This window comes from Pelmatolapia mariae, linkage group LG17 (genome assembly GCF_036321145.2).
Source record: "Pelmatolapia mariae isolate MD_Pm_ZW linkage group LG17, Pm_UMD_F_2, whole genome shotgun sequence".
Classification (NCBI taxonomy): domain Eukaryota; kingdom Metazoa; phylum Chordata; class Actinopteri; order Cichliformes; family Cichlidae; genus Pelmatolapia; species Pelmatolapia mariae.
Window position 1 is genome coordinate 39,745,861 of NC_086242.1, and position 7,525 is coordinate 39,753,385.

Genomic DNA, 7,525 nt, shown 5'->3' on the forward strand with positions numbered 1-7,525 from the left:
CACTTCTTGTAATGACTAACTACTCCTGACATGTTGGAGATGTTAGCTCTTTATACAGTAAAGTTACAGCGGGATACAAATAACATCAGGCTGATCCTGCCACAATTTGTTCCCCCGGTTCAAATCACTGACAAACAGTATCCCACAGCTGTTTAAACCTATTTTGCACCGAGAGGCATTTTTTGAAAAATGTATTGATAGCAATGTTGAATATTATTACACAGGAAAAAACAACTACATGTAAAATAATTACACCGTGACGCCTCTGCCTTTCTAAATAGAGGGACAGTAACTGCGTGTGTGTATGTAAGCGTGTAAAACCTGCAGACAGTCAGATTAACAGTATTTCGTCTCTATCTGCCATTCTGCAATTCATCTCATGTAAACAATAACGTGGCGCACAGCGTGACGTGAAAAGGCACATACCTTTGACGTTGCGTGACGAACTCTGTATTCCTCGTCCACACGTAAACGCAAAAAAGGAGTTTTAAAAAAATCTCAGTTTTCGGTGATTCAAAACACCGTTTACGTGTGGACGAAACAGCTGCGTTTTCAAAAATACCCGTGTAGGTGTGGACGTAGCGTAAAAGAGTTAATAGTTTATTTTATTACTACCTGTAATTTATTGGAGTTTACTTGTATTTGCTTAATTGTTTACTAAATGTTTGAGGTGTGAAAGAAACCACAATGGAGCAAAATATGGGTGTGTGTGGTTGGAAGATGTGTTTGTGCGTGCGCGCGTGCGGATAACGAAGCCAGATAACACACACCAATTAGTTAAACTGCAGGAATGTCTTAACACTATATTTACTAATTCACCCCTGCTGAGATTTTCACAGACCACCCATTACCTTTGAGGCCTGGCACATTTGCATTTGTTTACTCAGAGTAGCTCAGATCCAAGGCAGGCCAAACCTCTGTGTTACAAACTTCAGAAATGCCTGCCATATCTATACAAAATATCCCACACATTCACTGTTTTCTTTATAAAAAATTGTGAAAACAGAATGAAGAGTTACTAATACAATGACATGAGTGTGATCTCTCCAGCTTTGCATGTTTTCGTTTCTGCCTGTTCATGTAAAAATAGTCAAAATTTAAAAAAACAAACCAACATAAAAAATAAATTCTGTCTCTCAGTTCCAGGTTCATCTCTTCATCTTTTTGCCTTGTCGCAGGTTACTCTCCCACACAGTCTGTCTGTTTCATAGTCTGTTTTCAGCACATGCAGACCCAGTGACCATCGTCCCTGCATTCAGCAATGGAGTTCCTTGATTCTCAGCACAGATCTTCCATTGTTCTGTGACTTTGTATGTGGCATTGCTTGACTACAGCACAGTGCTGTGCATAAAAGCAGACAGACCCAGGCGGGAGAATCATTTCTCCTTCGCATTTCTGAGAACGCACATCAGGATGGCCTCCGTATCACTGCCACGCAGGAAGAACCTCATCGCGCAACAGGCTTTGGCTTTGCTTCAGGAAATGGACGAAGCAGATTCTGATGGAGGAGAGGTTTCATTTGTCCAGCAGGCCACTGATACCTCTTCAGACGAATCGGAAAAGGAGGCGGAGCAAGAACCCAACATGCCTCCACGGAAGAGGCACCGTGGTACTGGAAAGCCCTGTCTGAGCCACACGGCAAAAGACGGCACTGTGTGGGTAGAGGAGGACATTGGAATGCCCAGTGCAGTAGCAAATCGCTCGTGCTTCACTGCACAAGCTGGACCCACAGAGTCTGCTAAGGTTTGTCATTGCCATGATATTTATATAAACCCATTTAGAGTGAGGTTCATGTAAATTTACCATTCTCTATTTGTTTATCTTCCGACAGCGTAAGATTACAAGTGTGCTCCAAAGCCTCCTTTTGCCTGTGAGAATGCTGCAGACCATCAGGGAGTGTACGGTCCATCAAGCCCGCAGAACAGAGCCGGACTGGAATTTGTCAATTCTGTTTGTAAGAGCAATCATGTGTCCCGTTGGTGCCATTGTGGATTGCTGGTCAGAAAGATTTCTGGTGCCAGTAATCAAAGAGACAATGCCCCGAGATGGATTCATTTCAATTATGCAACACCTTCCATTTGATGACAAGGACACGCGGGCAGAACGGGTGAAAACAGACAAATTTGCAGCGATCTCTGACATCTGGACACAGTTCAACAAGAACTGTGCTAAGAGTTTCACTTTTCAGATGGCCATAGATGAACAGCTGTTCCCTACCAAGGTTCGTTGTCCATTCACACAGTATATCGCAACCAAGCCAGACAAATTTGGGATCCAGTTCTGGATGGCCAAGAATTTGGAGACCAAATATGTCTCCAATGCATCTCCTTACCTGGGAAAGGACCCCAGTCGTCAGAAGGGAGAGAGGCCGGCAGAGAACGTGGTCATGAAACTGATTAAGCCGTTTTGGGATGATATTCTCCACTTCAGTACTTAGAAGTGTCAGTGTGTCCTTGACAATTTATGCACCTAAAAAAACAAGACTGTGAGTGTTCTAAGTTCCATGCACAAAGACGTGACTATCGGTGACGGCAGAAAGAGGAAACCCAACACGATAACAGACTATAACCACATGAAGGTATGTGAATGTGTGTACAATTTTACACCAGTGCTACAATGTTTTCTGATGTGTGCTATACAGGCCTATAGAAAAAAAACATATACTCATGACTCTCTGCGTTTACAGTGTGGTGTAGACGTGTTGGACCAAATGGCACGGATGTATTCCGTAAGAGCAGCAACACGCAGGTGGCCAGTAGCGGTTTTCTACAATATGCTGGACCTGGCGGCGGTGAATGCCTACATTTTGTACTAGGCATGTACAGGGTGGACAGGCAAAAGAAGATTGTTTCTGAGTCTTCTAGCTAAGGAACTTTGTTGCCGATTCACGCAGCACAAGGAAATATTAGCACAGAGGCAGGCTGCTGCAGCTGCTGCAGCTGCTGTGCCAGGGACTGTAAAGACAACGCAGTGCTGGGTGCAAGAGCTGCAACAGGAATCACAGCAGTTTGCCTGTGCAACATGTCAGAAATTCACCTGTGCCAAATGCAGGGATGATGGACACTGGGTCTCCAAACGCTGTAAAGTTTGAAACACTTTAAAATAAAACAGACTTGTGTATCCATATATTGTGAATGTGTGTCTTTTATATCGATACAGCAGGAATTTCTTAAGGTTGTAACACAGAGTTTTGGCCTGCCTTGGATCTGAGCTACTCAGAGTAAACAAATGCAAATATTGCACGCGCACACACACACACGCAACAAATCTGTTTTTATTAGTCCCACAAATGGAAAATTTGCATTGTCATTGCAGAAAAGTGGACAGTGCAAGACAAAAGCAGCAAAAATAAAAACTGTACAAAGAGTACAGTATAAAAAGTGCACTATGCAAGCAATCTGGAGACATAAATATGGACACGTGTCATGAAAAAAAATAAAATAAAAATGTGTGTGTGTATACACACACACACACACTCTATATATTTTTTTAATTATATACTTACATTTTGACTCTTGTTATGAATCTGTTATGGCAGCACTGTTTTAGTTTATGCTGCTGTCCAAATATTTTCAGGCCCAAAGGCCCATACCGTCCTATAAAAAAGAAACATTAGTTTCTGCTGACTATAGTTCTATACTGAGCTGAGTTTATTCTGGCACAGTGTTAGTAACAGTAAATGTAGAGACCTGTCACGGTTCTGGGTCAATTTTGACCCAGCTTTTTCTGTTTCTGTTTTGTTTTTCTAATATATGATTTGTTTGGGTTTTTGAGTTGTGCTGGTTTTGTATTAGGAGTTATTCTTGGTTTTGTTCATTTTATATTAGTTGGTGTTCTGGCCTTTAGTTTAAGTCGTTGGCTGTGTCCGAATTCAGGGGAAGGATGCTCATAAGGACACTACCTACCTACGTCACAAGGTAGTGTCCTTAGACAGACGGGTAGTCAGGAAGTGAGTGGCTGTGGACAGCCCTCTTTTTTTCTCCATAGAAACTTTATTGAACAAACAATGAGTATTCAAACATAACAGATGGGCTGTGGACAGCCTCCTAGCCTTCAACTCCGCCCTTACTTGCGTGTTTTTCCGGTCGCTAGCGCCACAGCGCGAAAACTTTAAAATGGACCCAGAAATGTCGCTCCGTTGTTTGGGCAATTTTAATTCTCGAGGAGCTAGAAAAATCTTATCGTCGTTGGCCGCACGTTTTGTACCTTAGGCTCATCAGAGACAATCATATCCAGGTAAAATAATTTCCTTTAATCTACACGCATTTAGGAATTACTGAGATATTTACACGGATAATTGAAATATTGCCGGCGTTGTGCCAAAAAAGTGTTCGCCTGGCAAAACTGATTTCCAATGTTTCTGTGTGTAATATGTGTAATATCTTTATGTATGTTGGTAAATAGACTTCGGTGAACATGGTTTACAAAGGGGTTTTATATATACAATAATTACCTGTTGTTCAAGTATCTTTATAACTCTGGTTATAATGTAGGTACAATTGATATATTTGTTGCGCTGTCTGCTGTCCTCTTGGCCAGATTACTCTTAAAAAATAAATTTCTAATGTCAACAAGATTGTTTGTGAACTGGATAAATAAAGGATATATAAAAGTCACTGCCAAAAACTGATTGCAGCTTCTACCTTGTTACAGGAATGTTGCTGGTGGCTCAAAGTGACTTGATATCATTGATGAGGGAAACATTTGACATATGTTTCACGTATTATAGACCAACAAGTTATTCATAGCAGGTTAAATACGAGCAATCAGTTTAGGGCAAAAACCGGAAATCAGTTTTTGGCAGACGATCATTTTTTGGCACAACATCGGTCATTCTTACACATGTACTGTATCATATAAAATATATAAACTAAATATCTTTGAAACATATAGAATCTAATCTTTTGTTTGTTTTTTTTACATAGCACTTTATCAAACTGTTGTCTGCTACAGAGTTACAAGTATTATACTAATAATATAGCATCCACCATCTCCTGCTTGCATATTTCTGAAAACATCTTAGTGGTGTGGCAGCCGTTGATTGAGCCAGCCCTGCAAACCCTGTGGATGGACGATGCAGTGGACAGTGGGAGGAAGCATCCTAAAGCTCTTTGCAGACCACCCTGTGTGATTCTCCACTCCCCGACCAGAAAAGACAAACCTCAGTTGCAGCACCCCATCCACGTCTGATCTTGCTCCGGCAGATTCAGCAACACTGCCAGAGACTTCGTGTAATCTATTACAGTTGTAAAAGAAACGGTCCAGGAACAGGTCACTCAGGTTAATCCTGTGTGAACAACTGAAAATATTGTTTTTCCATCTTTGCATACTGTGTATTTGAAATATTCTTGTTTAATTGTTATTGTTATTTACTTTATTGCTATCAAATAAATATCCAAGTAAAATTGTGAAAACAGTCTGTCCATCCTCTCCCTGCTCTCCTCTCCTCTGCCTCTCTTTGCTGCCTCATGTCCTCTCTGATGAGGTCTAGCAGCTCATCATCCCTGCCTCTTTTCCTCTTTCTCCCTGTCGTAGGTGGCTGAGCCACTTCATCATCACTGTCGTTTTGGTCACCCACTGTTGTGCTTGGCCCTGGAGTGTCCTCAGGGAGAGAGGACATTTGGACAAGAGGCTTAATGGAAGGCCTCTGTCCTATCACCTCATCCATGAGGGCAAACCAGGGCCAAGTAGCAGCAGTGGGCTTCCCACTGACCCCCTCTCCTGAGCCTGGATACTTGCAATCCTAAAGGCAGAGGAAATCAAAAATGACAGCAGGCAAATAAAAACACCACAACAACTCTTAGTAATTGCACATTTATTAACTTGTGTTCTTAAGAATTATCTTCTTGATAACACACATACGTACTTTGTATTCTTTAAAGTTATCTCATGTCTTCTGGCCTGCAAGGGGGTGACTTTCCCCTGCAGGCCCATCTTCTCCAGAATTGTCCTGATCACACACAACAAATAAGAGAAGAAAGGAAACCATGGCAACTATGTTAATCCCTAAACCCAAAATTTTTCACAGCAGAACACCAGAGGAACACCGTCTGGACATCACAGGTTCTGTACAGCAGCGGTCCGTGAGTCGTTTGGTACCGGGCCACGAGAGTTAAGGCTCCGCTGTGAAATTTATGGTTTTCAGGGGTTTTATCATTAACTCTGTTTCCCTGGGTCTTTCCCTTGTTGTAGTTTCGTGTCTTATTTTGAAAGAAATATTTACACATTACCATAGCGACTAGAGAGCATTAAGCGGCAGAGAGGAGGATGTTACTCTCAATATTGGCGCATTTTCAGGAGGACGCTGCTAATAAAGTTACACAATTACACAGCACATTCACGTTTATTATTATATTTACAAAATACCACAGTTTTTGTCTTGGTCGGATCATTTTATGTGGTCGTATGTATCCGCGATACCTTAAAGGCCGCTCCGTGTCTGACATAAACCGGTCTGTGGTGTAAAAAAGGTTTGGGACCGCTGCTGTAGCATGAGGGTTAATAGGACCGTACTCATATGAATATGATGTGTAAACTGATTTATTCTTGTACCTCCACGCCGTAGCGGCTCAATTCTTCACCCAGTGAAGAGGTGATCGTTTTCTCCTCGTTTTAATAAATTAAGTCGTTTGGTCTTTGTTCCACACAACATATCACCAATTCGAAAAAAATCTAAATTAGCTGTATGTAAGCAGCAATACATGACAAATCGCGGGACCCCCCATACAAACTGGTTTACGGTTATTTTAAAGAAAAGAAACATGTCTATGCAGATGCCCAAAGCTTAACAAAACGACCACTATAACAATTTAACTTTTGTACAACCAGATTTTCATATACTTACATTTGAAAGTGTTTTCCTCTCCCGCTTCGACCACCATCGTTATCAGAAACAAATCTCCTCTATGACCCGCAATGAATCCTGGGATATAGTAGGACATGAAGGATACATCGGACCATCCTTAGAATTCAGCGCAAAGTAGGACACATTTGTCGCCACATTTTGAGGACTCTTTGAATTCGGACAGCCTTCGTCTTGTCGCCGTGACGTCATTGCCTCCAAATATGGCATTGAAGCGTCCTTCCTCTGAATTCGGACACGACTAACCCTCAAATTCACGGAAAAGTAGGACACATTTGTCGCCACATTTTGAGTGCTCTTTGAATTCGGACAGTCCTTGTCGCATCGCTGTGACGTCATTGCCTCCAAATATGGCATTTTAAGCATCCTTCCCCTGAATTCGGACACAGCCACTGTCTTCTGTTTTAGGTGCCATATTCTTTCTGTCTTTCTCTCTGTGTCAAGTTTGCGTTTTTGTGATTTGTTTTTGATTTCCTGTTTTACTTTGAAAGTTCTTGTCTCATGTCAGTGTGTTCAGTTTTACTTCTCCCCTGTCTCGTTAGCCTAATTTCTCCCAGCTGTGTCTCCCTCCTGTTGCCCATTCCCTGATTACCACTCTGTGTATATAAGCCCTATGTTTCTCTGTGTCAGTGTCGCGTCGTACCCTCAACTCGCTGTGTGTTT

At 41.9% G+C, this 7,525-nt stretch overlaps 1 long non-coding RNA gene across 1 annotated transcript; it reads right to left on the reverse strand.

Annotated features, from left to right (window-relative positions):
- Positions 1–5,559: 5,559 nt before the first annotated feature.
- LOC134615806 (uncharacterized) lies at positions 5,560–6,967 on the reverse strand. The gene is made up of 3 exons (XR_010091350.1): positions 6,845–6,967; positions 5,867–5,950; positions 5,560–5,743 (listed from the first exon to the last, which is right to left on the reverse strand). It is a non-coding gene; the product is annotated as an uncharacterized LOC134615806 (long non-coding RNA).
- Positions 6,968–7,525: the final 558 nt, after the last annotated feature.